The following is a 14,078-nucleotide window of genomic DNA, read 5'->3' as shown; positions in this document are numbered from 1 at the left end:
TGCCGCGCGGTGTAGTGTCGGGGGACAGCCTGTCTGGCGGCCTAGACCGCCTGGTTCTGCTGCCCCGGCTCCCGCTGTCCTGGCTCCCACTGCCTCCGAGCAGCCCTGTGAGCTGCTCCTCCAGCCATCCGGCCCTCCTGGAACTGGCCTCCCGACGAAGCTGAGCTACCAGGCTGTCCACAGAAGACATGGTGAGAGGGATGTGGCAGCAGGTCCACTCACTTCGCCCGTCTAAGGTAACTGATCTCCCCTTTTCCCGCACTTTCCCAAGCCCCCACCTCCCTTTTTGCATAAATCCCCACCCCAAATCCTACTCTTCCAATCCCTGGGCTCCTTTACTCAATAACACCTTTATTTTTTAAAAGAAAACCTACTGCACTGCTCCCATGGCAACGCAGTCATGTGGGGGCCTCCTTTTAGCTGCGCCCCATACAGCCCCCCCTCTTCCCGTAGAATGTAAGTCCGCAACGTCAGGGTCCTCTCCCCTCTGCACCAGTCTGTCATTGTAAACTTGTTTACTGTAAATGATATCTATAGCTTTGTATGTAACCCCTTTCTCATGTACAGCACCATGGAACTAATGGTGTTATATAAATAATAATAATAATAATATCTTATTAGAGAAACTTGTCATTAATTCTCAAAAGTCTCATTTCACGGGTAAATTCTGTCTTCAGTGAAAACAGATTTTCCCATTACCAAAATAGGAAACAACAGTTGAGAACTGTAACTGTCTCTTGAGGAGAACTTGGAGTGCGTCTGTACATGTCAAATGTCTGGGCCACCCTCTAGCTCCTCCTCTACCTCACCTCTTCATAGAGTTTTTAAAGCACCAATTGTCATTTCCTATCTTACTAATGGGAAAATCTGTCTTCAATGATGTGAGAGCATCGGATGTGATATGCTAATGACCTTCGGCTCCTGCTCTGCTGCGAGCGTGAGCCGAGTGTCATGCGTCTGTGCTCTGAGCCTCTCGCATGACAGGATCGGAGCACAGCTGCAGAGGAGATGGAGAAAGTAATTTCTCCATCTCCTCTGCTGCCGGCGTCGGCTTATATCGCACTGCACTTAGATGATATCTGAGTGATGTGCATTGTGTCACTCTCACCCATAGACTTATATTATAAAAACTTGATTCCAGCTCACCCAGTTGCTCATCCACCTGGGGCTCAGACACTGGCCTCGCCGGCCTCACATCAAGGATAATAGAAAAAATTGGAGTCTGGCTCAACAGAACTGGATTTTCCTTTTCTTTTATTATTCAAAAGAAAATATAGGGCATGCAAAAGAAAAATTTACATGGTCGACATGACCCAGTCGACGCGTTTCGACTGCACTAAGCAGTCTTACTCATGCTGTGATTGTTCTCGCCTGCCGATTAAGATGTGAGCTGCCCCATGGAGTAACACTGGGCTGAGTACTATGCGACGTCCCCACAATTTTGTACTGACCACATGGGCTGCAAAAAAATCATAGTCATGTGAACAGCCCCATAAACTATCATATGTGCCAGTGCTTTCTGTGAAAAAATGGATAGCACTTGTAAGCGAAAAAATGAATGAGCCCTAAGGGTAATTGTCATTCAGGAGTCATGAAAAGCTGGTTGACATTCAGTGTTGGATTTACTTTTAGACAAAGTAGGAAACTAGGTGAAAGGCACTAACCAGAGGGGAAAATGGGAATTCATATGAAAATATATGAATATTAGACAATTACAGTGCAGTGTGTGTAAGAGGAGGACACCCAGGTAGATTAGGTATGACTGCAGAGTGTGATGCGTTTTGGGAGATAAAACCATAATGTTCTGCTTTCATTTGCACAGGTTGACACAATTTTAAAGTCATATATGACTGTATTTGTGGCTGGGACATATTGTGTAGCTTCCATCACTAATGATTAGAGCACCACTCTGCTTTTATGGAGCTTTGATGCCGTATTTACCTGAACTTATAACTAAAAGAAATCCAGTGGTCAACCGTGTATTTGCAACCCAGTTGAAGTTTGGAAGTGATCCCCTATCTATGGGAGTGCCGAAGGTCAGCAGAGTACAGTGCTAGGCCATGTCCAGTAGGGACCAGTTAAGTGGGGATCCAGTTAAGCATTGATGGAGCAGCAGTGTGCATGATCAACCACCACTCCACTCACATGGGTCTTTTCGGAGCCCCTATGATCAGGTCCCAGCGGTAGGACCCCCAGCAATCGGGAAGTTATTCCCTATCTCAAAGATATAGGATATCTCCTAAACTTGAGAATACCCTTTACGCAAGAAATCGAATATGTTAAAATTCAACATTTTAAACCTTGTTTTCATAATATTAGAAGATCGGGAACAGTGGGGATGTCTTTTATACATTAGATCGTAGTCGGATCCTTTTGTCATTACTGTGGTCTTCCATCAAGTCCAACTACTCATTGTGTGACTCTGATACTGAGACTGTGGACCACACCAAATATTTTTCTCCCTAGACATTTACCATCCTTGATCTGGTGGTGTATGAAAGACTCATGCGAGATGTGCTACAAGTCCTCATCGGAAATGTCTTCAGTACCAAGGACCGCAACAGACCTTTGAGCCCAGTAGTCCTACATCGGCCTATTAAATAGAAGTTATGATTAGCAGATCTCACATCTCCAAATATAAGTAGAGATCATAAAGAATATTAAACTGATACTCATAAAAATATAACTCCTTGAGTTGTCTCCTTTGATCAAGTTATTAAAAATGCTTGTCACCCTTAGTGTCAGTTCTGTAGAAATACAGATAGAGGTATGAATCACTCCATAGCTAGCAGCCACTTTTAATATAGTGCACTGGTAGCCATGCTGGTTATTCCCCGGGTGTTATCAAAATAAGATGTAAAAGAAAAATCACTGAATAGAACATTTTATTTTTTATTTTTTTGCCTGTTGCATATATAACGCCAACATATTCTGCAGTGCTGTATAGTGACTGTCATCAATCACATCAGTCTTATCTCCAAAGGGTGTCAAAATCTACTTTATTTTTTGGACACACAGATACTAGAGTCAATTTCATAAATAGTTACGGTAACTATCCTTTTAGTATATTTTTTGGACAAGTGGAGAAAAGAAAGAGGATGATTCAATGAATATATGCTCCTATGTTTAGTCTATAGAACCAATTTTTCATATTTCACCCATACATGTATATTTGCAAAAAATATTAAAAAACTTTGAAAATAGTCAAAATTAAATCAAATTCTACCTTTCTTTTTTTTCCGACCGCTCCTATGGGACTCCATATTTAAAGATGACCTGTATAGTGTGATCTTGCCATCATATTCCCTTCCATCTGTTCCCTTTTTCTCCTCAACCTGTTTGATGGTTTAGCAAGATATATGAGATGTATAAAAGGGAAGCATAGCTGCAGAATCCAATAACCCAAGTTTTGATTACAGTCTGTAACCATGGAAATACAAAGGTCTGCACAGGAGCTGCATATAAAATAGTAGACTAGTTTCAATTGCGCATATTTATAAAACTGCAAGATGCACTGGAGAAAAGTAAAATGTTGGAAGGATGCACAGACCCTTAAACAGTATATAAATGCAGACTAAAGCACACGCATCCTTAGGGTTTACCCCATGAACAGCAGATTTATTGCGAGGACCAAGCGACAGTTTAATCAAGAACGCAGGCGGCCCTTCGCATATTTATTCAGCATTAGCTCAGCTTATTAATATGCAAACGATCTGTGCTCGTGTTACTCTGCAGCTTTTACACAGCTCCCTCCAACCTGCCATGTTCCATCTGTTTTCACACACTGGAGCCGTCTCAGGAATCACCGACCCTGAGCACTCTACAGCTTCACCAGAAAGCCCAGTGGCATGGAAAAAATAAATATTTTGCAACTTTTTCTTTTACATTTATAGCAACCATGGAATGAAATTTTACTTAAAAAAAAATTGTCCATGTTTAAGGAAATCTCTGACCCAGAGACAAACCAGGGTGTAATGTGGCAGAGAGGCAGCTCTTCGATAGTGAACCCTCCGGTGACTCTTCATGCTCTCTAGCTATGTCCCTATAGGCTGGGTGGCTTATGCCAGCCAACAGTGCCAATGTGTAAGTGACGGGATAAAAAGCCCATTACCCCAACAATAATCTTTCATGCTGAAGTGCATTAGACGGTGAACTCATTATAATTACCCCAGTACTTCTACACAGATTTCTACAGAATTTTGGTGACCTGTTGCTAAACAAAACCCCAAACTTTTAGGATTTCAAACAGATTTGTTAAGAAGTTAAAAGAAAGTTGTAAAGATACCCTACACATACATGTTGTATTTAACATGCACAATCCGTTTTTCTCTTGAAAGACAAGCCACCGTCAGAGAGTTCTGGCAGCAGCTTATTTCCTTCTCTGTAATATCCACATATGCATCTTCAGCCAGGCATCATGCATATGTATGGGGGATAGTGAAGGATAACGGTCAACAGACGTGTTAAGGCTAAGTAATCTAAGGGTCACCACCTGCATTCTCTCTTTTCTTCTGGACAGCTTATAAAATAATCACGAACAACCGTTTTTTACAGACATTTTAGAAAACTATAACAAGTCAATAAGAATATAAGTGATACATATCTACAGTCCATAATTCTCATGTAGAGCATTAATTACATTCACGCTGAACTATAAAATGTGAAAATTACAGTCATAATAATCTGAACGATTTTCTTCAGATTCACAATCACGGAAGCATCAGTTTTTTTTACAGACAAAGTAAAATAGTGCCCTATTTTTACGTCCATGAATTTCTGAACCTTGATGGCCACCCTTGTAATCATAATAGGTAGCTAATTAGAAGGAGAAAATGGTTGAGAACTGGGGCGTTTGTGCCCTGGCTCCTTCGTGCCAAGGAGGAAACCATTTTTTAGTCATCATAAGGTCCCCGGAAGTCCTGCAGATAAGTGAGAAATGAATATGGTGTGGAGAACCCAATATCTCACAGAAATGCCAAAACTCTCTCCAGAGTTTCTCTCTGCACTTTTCTTGGAAGATGTTATGTTATGGGTTTAATAAAGATTTTCATCGAAAATTGATCATTACCTGCGCATGAATGCAAATGAGATTTCTGCGAAGGAATTCATACTCTGTTTCAGCAGAGAGACTGCAGTGTCTGACACGGAATAAGAAGAATAAAAAGGCAAGGAAAAGAAGGAAAAGAACATTGCGTTGGGTGCATGATAGCCTGGAGAAGGGATCAAATCGATTTCGAAATGCGTTCCTGATTTTGAATACATTTCTTTTGTTTTAACTTTTATATCTTTGGTCTCAATTTGACAGCGCCCACTGCTACGTTTTTTTTTCCTTCTTTTCCTTGCCTTTTTATTCTATACACGAGCCACTTGGTTGGCTGAACGGGTTAGATTGGCAGTATTCACGTGGAACAGTACCCTCGTCAGAGTTGTGCCTGCTCTGCACAACTTCATCAGGTGAGCGAGTTTCATCCACTTGTCTCCCTTCTATTGTATCAGGACTTCACCCTTGAGGGCCCCGATTTATCTTTTAAATAGACAGAGGAGGAAATAATATTAGGCAGTTTGTAAAAGTGATCCCCCCAGACTGCTCCTAGATGTGCTCCCTGCAGATGCAGCTCTTCTTTGGCTCTTATTACTATTCATGTCCCTTATTAATAGGAGACTTTTTTAATGCCAGATTACTGTTTGTATTGTCCCTTGTGCACCTCTTTTACTCGGTCATATACATCAGGTTGAGCTGACATAGTATCTGCATTTATTCTTTCAATCTCCAGCAGCATATTACTGAACACATCACGTGTCCCCACACCCTGATGTTATTTCGGGCCTCCCTTCCTCCCACTGGTGGTGTCCCCTGCTAAATATAAAGTGCAAAATGACTCACTGGTTTTCCCTCAAAAATAAGCATCAGGGGCTTAGGGTTGCTAAGGGACTGCATTGTTGCTAGGAAACCCTCGCTAACAAAGATTATCCTGGACCAGATGCCACCAGCTGTGTCACGTGATGGGGATACGGAATCCTGGCCCGTTATTTACATTCACAGACAGAAATACATAGAAAATAGAACGCAGCTCTATATTAACTCTTACCAACCCACCGAGATGTCACCATCACGGAACAGTCTCTGATGCCTTATTCTACATGGATGTCAAGTATGGTTGCAATGAAAAAGATTCAAGTGCACGGAAAATATATCCCTTACCTAATTTGCCATATTTCTAAAACAAACATCCTACTGTGCCCCCCGATATGATCATATCACACCATCCATCACCTCCCTGACTGCATTTTGATAGATGTGCCATCTGCACTTACGGGCACACATGTCAGTATCGGCCCACCAACAGTGATCAATAAAAGAGCTCCTGCTGCAAAGACAATGATGGCGACCAGGGTCATGTAACAGCAATTCTCAGAGCCATCCAGTGACCAACAACATCGGTGTGACTTGTCTGTGAATTGCTGTGAATGTACCTTGACTGTAAAACAAATAGCCAAAATGCCCACATGGCAGAAGGGAAACACAGAAGAAAAGCATGTGTGACTTGCCACCTAAAATTAACAATCTATCAGGGTTTGCTTTTTTTTTAACAAAATGCTTCAGGATAAAAAAAAATGTTGAGACAATGCCAAAGACAAGAAGCAATTCTTGAAGCATCTTCTGTGTGAAAAACATATGTTTGTGACCGATGGGAAAAAAAAAACATGAACATACCCTAAAAAGTTTATATTGTCGTAGAATGTAGTCCCTTCTGTTTTGTCTTGAATAGATGGAAATATTGTTATATTTAGGTATGCTATAGGCTGTATTAGGGTGTTGGGTTTACCTATGAGACTGGTGTTATGGACACTACTATGAGGTTGGCAATATGAAGAATACTCTGAGGTATCTAGTATTTTTGCTATTGCTATAAGGTCTCATTCAGATGTCCGAGAAAAATGGGCTGATTAATTTGATCAGACTTTAATCGGAGTGTGGTCCGAGAGTCATCTGTTTTTCTCGTACGTCCACATTGACTTGCCTTACTGATTTTGATCCAACCTTCAGATCAAAATTGGACATGTATCTGGAATTTTCCGCGGACCACTCTGATGCAAAAAAAAAATCACAGGCATATTAATTACGCCATAGGCTATCACAGGTATGAGTGCTGTGAATACCATGGATAGCACTCATATGTGAAAATCGGACATATGAATGAGCTTTAACGTTAGTAATATGAGTGATGACTACTATCGTTATTGTCTTGAGGATTCAACCATAGAGATGCGACCTAAAACTAAAGTTTTAAGCCTCCAGACACGTTAGACTAATGTTGGCTGAACCCACCTATATTGACGGGTGTGCGCTGTCTAATGTCTAATGTCAATGGGGTCAATTTATTGTTGGGGGAGATATCAATCCAGTATATCTGAATTTCAGACTGCCAATATTTTATTTTTCTGGAGATAAGCTGCCATCAGCCATGTCTAGCGGGAGTCCTCTCATAGAGAACCCAGAGACATTAGTCTGTACGAGCACTTTGGTGTATGCGAGCGCCAGCGGAGATGGCAGCCAGCCAACCGATCAGTCGACTATAGTTCTGACAACAGTCATCTAACATGTAGCTGCTTAAGAATAATTGTCATGGCATGCTGTGCCAATCCCATGCCAGTTTGGTAGAGTAATAGTGTTATGCATTATTCACAAGTTCAGTTCTCTTCCGCTGCACTACATCCATCAGCAGACTGCAGGTGTCATTTATAAACATAAGGATGAATGACCTCGGGGAGATCAAAACATCTCTGGATCACATGATGTTCTGGATCACAGAGGAGACAGTAGGTTGAGGGTTGCAGTAGCTCCAATGGTGTTGAGGTGGCCGTGTGGTCTTTACAGGCTGAAAGCTTCCTTGAAGAGGTGGGTTTTCAGGTTTCTTTTGAAGGATCCAAAAGTAGTGGATAACCGAATGTGTTGGGGCACTGAATTCCAGAGGATGGGTGATATTCGGGAGAAGTCTTGGAGGCGATTGAGTGAGGAGCGAATAAGCGTGGAGGAAAGGAGGAGGTCTTGGGAGGACCGGAGATTACGTGAGGGAAGATATTGAGAGATTAGTGTGGAAATATACGGAGGAGAAAGGTTATGGATGGCTTTGTAGGTCAGTGTTAGTAATTTAAACTGGATACGCTGGAAAACTGGGAGCCAGTGAAGGGATTTGCAAAGAGGTGAAGCAGGAGTGTAGCGAGGAGAGCGATTAATTAGTCAGGCAGCAGAGTTAAGGATGGACTGGAAGGGTGCGAGAGTGTTAGAAGGTAGGCCACAGAGCAATATGTTGCAGAAGTCGAGGTGGGAGATGATTAGGGCATGCACGAGCATTTTGGTAGAGTGTGGGTTGAGGAAAGGACGGATTCTGGAAATATTTTTGAGCTGGAGGCGACAGGAGGTGGCGAAAGCTTGGATGTGCGGTTTGAAGGACAGGGCAGAGTCAAGGGTTACTCCGAGACAGCGGATTTTGGGGACAGGGGAAAGTGTGATTTCATTTATTTTGATAGATAGATCAGGTAGGGAAGATATGCGTGATGGAGGAAAGATAATGAGTTCAGATTTGTCCACATTGAGCTTGAGGAAGCGAGAGGAGAAGAAGGAGGATATGGCCGATAGACACTCTGGATTCTGGAGAGCAGAGAGGTGACATCTGGGCCAGAGAGGTAGATCTGAGTGTCATCGGCATATACAGTTAGGTCCATATATATTTGGACAGAGACAACATTTTTCTAATTTTGGTTATAGGCATTACCACAATAAATTTTAAACAAAACGATTCAGATGCAGTTGAAGTTCAGACTTTTAGCATTCATTTGAGGGTATCTACATTAAAATTGGTTGAAGGGTTTAGGAGTTTCAGCTCCTTAACATGTGCCACCCTGTTTTTAAAGGGACCAAAAGTAATTGGACAATTGATTTCAAGGCTATTTCATGGACAGGTGTGGGCAATCCCTTTGTTATGTCATTCTCAATTAAGCAGATAAAAGGCCTGGAGTTGATTTGAGGTGTGGTGCTTGCATTTGGAAGGTTTTGCTGTGAAGTAAACATGTGGTCAAAGGAGCTCTCCATGCAGGTGAAACAAGCCATCCTTAAGCTGCGAAAGCAGAAAAAAAACATCCGAGGAATTGCTACAATATTAGGAGTGGCAAAATCTACAGTTTGGTACATCCTGAGAAAGAAAGAAAGCACTGGTGAACTCATCAATGCAAAAAGACCTGGGCGCTCATGGAAGACAACAGTGGTGGATGATTGCAGAATAATCTCCATGGTGAAGAGAAACCCCTTCACAACAGCCAACCAAATGAGCAACACTCTCCAGGAGGTAGGCGTATCAATATCCAAATCTACCATAAAGAGAAGACTGCATGAAAGTAAATACAGAGGGTTCACTGCACGGTGCAAGCCACTCATAAGCATCAAGAATAAAAAGGCTAGACTGGACTTTGCTAAAAAAAACATCTGAAAAAGCCAGCACAGTTCTGGAAGAACATTCTTTGGACAGATGAAACCAAGATCAACCTCTACCAGAATGATGGAAAGAGAAAAGTATGGCGAAGGCGTGGCACAGCTCATGATCCAAAGCATACCACATCATCTGTAAAACACGGCGGAGGCAGTGGGATGGCTTGGGCATGCATGGCTGCCAGTGGCACTGGGTCACTAGTGTTTATTGATGATGTGACACAGGACAGAAACAGCCGAATGAATTCTGAGGTCTTCAGAGCCATACTGTGTGCTCAGAACCAGCCAAATGCAGAAAAATGATTGGTCATCGTTTCATACTACAGATGGCCAATGACCCAAAACATAAAGCCAAAGCAACCCAGGAGTTTATTAAAGCAAAGAAGTGGAATATTCTTGAATGGCCAAGTCAGTCACCTAATCTCAACCCAATTGAGCATGCATTTCACTTGTTAAAGACTAAACTTCAGACAGAAAGGCCCACAAACAAACAGCAACTGAAAACCACCGCAGTGAAGGCCTGGCAGAGTATCAAAAAGGAGGAAACACAGCGTCTGGTGATGTCCATGAGTTCAAGACTTCAGGCAGTCATTGCCAACAAAGGGTTTTCAACCAAGTACTAAAAATGAACATTTTATTTACAATTATTGAATCTGTCCAAATACTTTTGGTCCCTTTAAAAACAGGGTGGCATATGTTAAGGAGCTGAAACTCCTAAACCCTTCATCCAATTTTAATGTGGATACCCTCAAATAAAAGCTGAAAGTCTGAACTTCAACTGCATCTGAATTGTTTTGTTTAAAATTCATTGTGGTAATGTCTATAACCAAAATGAGAAAAATGTTGTCTCTGTCCAAATATATATGGACCTAAATGTAGATGGTACTGGAAGCCATAGGACATTATGAGTTGTCCCAGGCCGAGTGTATAGATTAAGAAGAGTAAGGGTCCTAGAACAGAGCCTTGGGGGACTCCAACAGAGAGGGGGCGAGATGAAGAGGTAGTACGGGAGTAGGAAACGCTAAATGTGCGGTTGGCAAGATATGAGGAGATCCAAGATAGGGCAACGTCTTTGACACCAAAAGAAGATAGGATCTGTAGTAGGAGGCAGTGGTCAACTGTGTCGAAGGCATAGGACAGGTCTAGGAGGAGGAGTATAGAGAATTGTCTGTTAGCTTTGGCTGTAAGTCGTTAGTAATTTTGGTCAGGGCAGTCTCAGTGGAATGGTGGGGAACGGAAGCCAGATTGTAGGTTGTCGAAGAGAGAGTTAGATGCAAAGTGAGAGGAAAGTTCAGCATGGACATGCTGCTCAAGGAGTTTGGAAGCAAATGAGAGCAAAGATATGGGGCAATAGCTGGACATAGTGCTTGGGTCAAGGGATGGCTTTTTGAGGATAGGTGTGATTGTGGCATGTTTGAAGGCAGAAGGGAAGGTACCAGAAGTTAGTGAAAGGTTGAAGAGATGGGTTAGGGATGGGATTAGTGTGGTGCTGAGGTTGGGGAGGAGGTGGGATGGGATGGGGTCAAGTGCACAGGTGGTGAGGTGTGATTTGGAGAGAAGATGAGCAAGCTCCCCTTCAGAGATTTTGGAGAGTGAAGTTATGGGGTTTGGGCATTGGTCTGGCATACAAAGGGGTTGTGGTGGTTGGACAAGAAAGACTTGCCTTGTTTGGTCTATCTTATTTTTGAAGTGCGTGGCAAAGTCCTCGGCAACGATTAAGGAACTCGGAGGGGGCAGTGGTGGGCGGAGGAGGGAGTTAAAAGTGTTGAACAACTGTTTGGGGTTGTGGGATAAGGAATATACGAGGGTTGTGAAGTAGGTCTGATTAGCAAAGGTGAGAGCTGATTTGAATGCCAGTGTTGCTTGTTTGAGTGCAATGAAATCATCTTGTGAATGCGTTTTCTTCCAACGCCGTTCTGCAATTCTGGATACTTGCCGAACCTTTTTAGCGATGTTATTGTGCCAGGGTTGTCTATTGGTTCATTGCACTCTGCTATGCATGACAGGGGCGACCGTGTCAATAGCTGATACAAGAGTGGCATTGTAGAAAGCAGTGGCAGTGTCTGTGTCGTTGAGTGAGGATATAGAGGACAGTGGTAGGATAGAGTCAGAGAGTGTGTTGGTGTCTAGGTGTGCGAGGTTCCTGCGTGGGTGCGCATGGTGCTTGACATGGGTGACAGGTGAGGAGGACAGTCATGAGAAAGTGAGTAGATGGTGGTCAGATAGAGGGAGAGGGGAGGTTGTGAAGTTAGATAAGGAGCATAAACGGGTGAAGACCAGGTCTAATGTGTGACCGTCTGTGTGGGTGGCTGAGGAGGACCATTGAGTAAGTCCAAAGGATGAAGTAAGAGACAGGAGTTTGGAGGCTGCTGACTGGTTGGTGTCAATGGGGATGTTGAAGTCACCCATGATGATGGTGGGAATGTCAGCAGAGAGAAAGTGAAGGAGCCAGGTGGAGAATTGGTCAATAAATGCAGTGGTCGGGCCCGGAGGTCGGTACATGATGGCCATTTGGAGGTTGTAGGGGGTGTAGATGCCGACAGAGTGGACTTCAAAAGAGGGGAGGATAAGGGAGGGTAGAGGTGGAATTGGGCTAAAGGTACAGTTGGAAGAAAGGAGAAGGCCCACTCCTCCACCATGTTTGTTGCCAGGGCGAGGAGTGTGGGTGAAGTGGAGGCCTCCATAACATAGTGCAGCAGGGGAGGCTGTGTCAGAGGGTGTCAGCCATGTTTCGGTGATGCCCAGAAAGAAAAGATTACGAGAGGTAAAGAGGTTGTGAATCATGTGGAGTTTATTACAGATGGAGCGGGCAATCCATAGTGATCCAGAGAGAGGGTGCAGGGGGGTGGCCGTCATGGGCACGAATTTGAGGTGGGCAAGATTTCGGGTGTTTATATTGGGTTGGGAGCGATAGGAGGGGGTAGTAATAGGAGGTATGAGCTGTGGGGGCCCAGGATTGGGAGATATGTCTATTTATTGCTTGCATTGAGAAAAACGTGATGGGGTCTCCGCTGCTTTTCTACATGCATTTGCATATTTCCCATAAGGGATGGGAGCAGTGTTCTGGATCACTGCGTTGAGAAACACGTGATGGTGTCTCTGCGGTGTTGGATGTTTTGATCTCCCCGAGGTCATTCATCCTTATGTTTATAGTCCTTTTACTAGGCACTGCTCCTAATAGCCAGTTTCCTACTCCACACTGATGAGGGGCAAATACCCCGAAACAGCTGTCTGTGGATGGATACCATGTTTTGGCATAGGTGATTTTCCTTTTTGGATGCTGCCCTTCCTGTGGTTGTTCCTTCCCGGTGAAAGACCTGGCTATTTATTGCTTGCGTTGAGAAACACGTGATGGTTTCTCCGCGGCTTTTCTACATGCATTTGCAGGTGTCATTTACACCCACATGTATTCTCTAAGTGTCCTGCTATACCAGTCAGCACAGCAATTCCACTAATACCCTTACATTAGGTAATTGATGGTAATGCAGTTCCCCAATATATTATTATATAAGTGGTCCCAAAGCACAGATTACTGTAAGCTTTCTTTGATTTATTAAATGTTCCTACTCTAGATGGATTGTAAGCTCTTTCACCAGCCATATTTCTCCACTATCTGTATCTGTAGCACATACTGTATATTATGCACAAGTAGATGGTGATGGCGGCGGATTAGAATACTCTGAGGCACACAGCAAATAAGCCAAAGCGGAAAGGAAGGCTTAATGCTTATAAATGCAATAATCACTCTCAGCTCCACAAAAAAATGACTAGTATTGATTTCTGGGGGTTTAAAAATAACTGCAGAACTCAGCAACCTGGGAACGTAGAGGCTAAAAATAAGGTTATATTGGTAGCAGTCAGCAAGGGGTATCCCTGGGGTGAGAGATGGGAAATGTAAGGAGAATCAGATACGCGCCAAAGAGATAACACTGTACTATTATATTACTCCACACAGAGAAGGGCGTTGTACAAAGCAGCAAATATGATGCCCATCTGTACGCTGTGCGTGGCATGGAGCGAATAAATGACAATTTACGACAATATTTAAACATGGAGCAGAGCTAAAATTCCTGTCTCTTAAAATATTGAGATTGTATACGACGTGACAAACTCACCCCTGCTACATGTGACAAATCCAGCACTGCTATATTGTAAGGTGCAAATTTCAGCATCAAATTATTTCCATATAATGCAAAAGTTTGAACCTACCTGAGGTTAAATGTTTATGTTGAGGGCATCCCAAAATCTTCTATGTGCTGGCTGCCTGCCGACTCCCACACAATCGCATGGTATTGTAGCTACTGGACAGCAGCTTGTCTGCTTGGCGGGAGTGAGGAGAGTCCTATAAATATTTGCTTGCTAGATGCCAATTCTCCTCTTTTTTTAATGCCAGGCTGTATTCCATTGGCATTTCCAACAGACGCATGCATGAGGTTGAGCAGCAGGCAACAGTGAACTCTAATTTAATTAGAGAAATCGCATGGTTTTCAGAACATCTATTAAAATATACAGTGGGGCAAAAAAGTATTTAGTCAGTCAGCAATAGTGCAAGTTCCACCACTTAAAAAGATGAGAGGCGTCTGTAATTTAC

General features: G+C 43.1%; 1 long non-coding RNA gene across 1 annotated transcript in view; it reads right to left on the bottom strand.

Annotated features, from left to right (window-relative positions):
• LOC138667531 (uncharacterized) overlaps window positions 1-13,779 on the bottom strand; it is a 40,039-nt gene extending 26,260 nt beyond the window's left edge. Inside the window, exon 1 of the long non-coding RNA XR_011318807.1 lies at window positions 13,697-13,779. This is a non-coding gene — a long non-coding RNA (uncharacterized lncRNA). The remainder of the gene's footprint in view (window positions 1-13,696) is intronic.
• Between the last annotated feature and the right edge of the window lie 299 nt (window positions 13,780-14,078).

This window comes from Ranitomeya imitator, chromosome 2 (genome assembly GCF_032444005.1).
Source record: "Ranitomeya imitator isolate aRanImi1 chromosome 2, aRanImi1.pri, whole genome shotgun sequence".
NCBI classification, from domain to species: Eukaryota; Metazoa; Chordata; class Amphibia; order Anura; family Dendrobatidae; genus Ranitomeya; species Ranitomeya imitator.
This window is presented reverse-complemented; position numbering and strand designations above follow the sequence as displayed.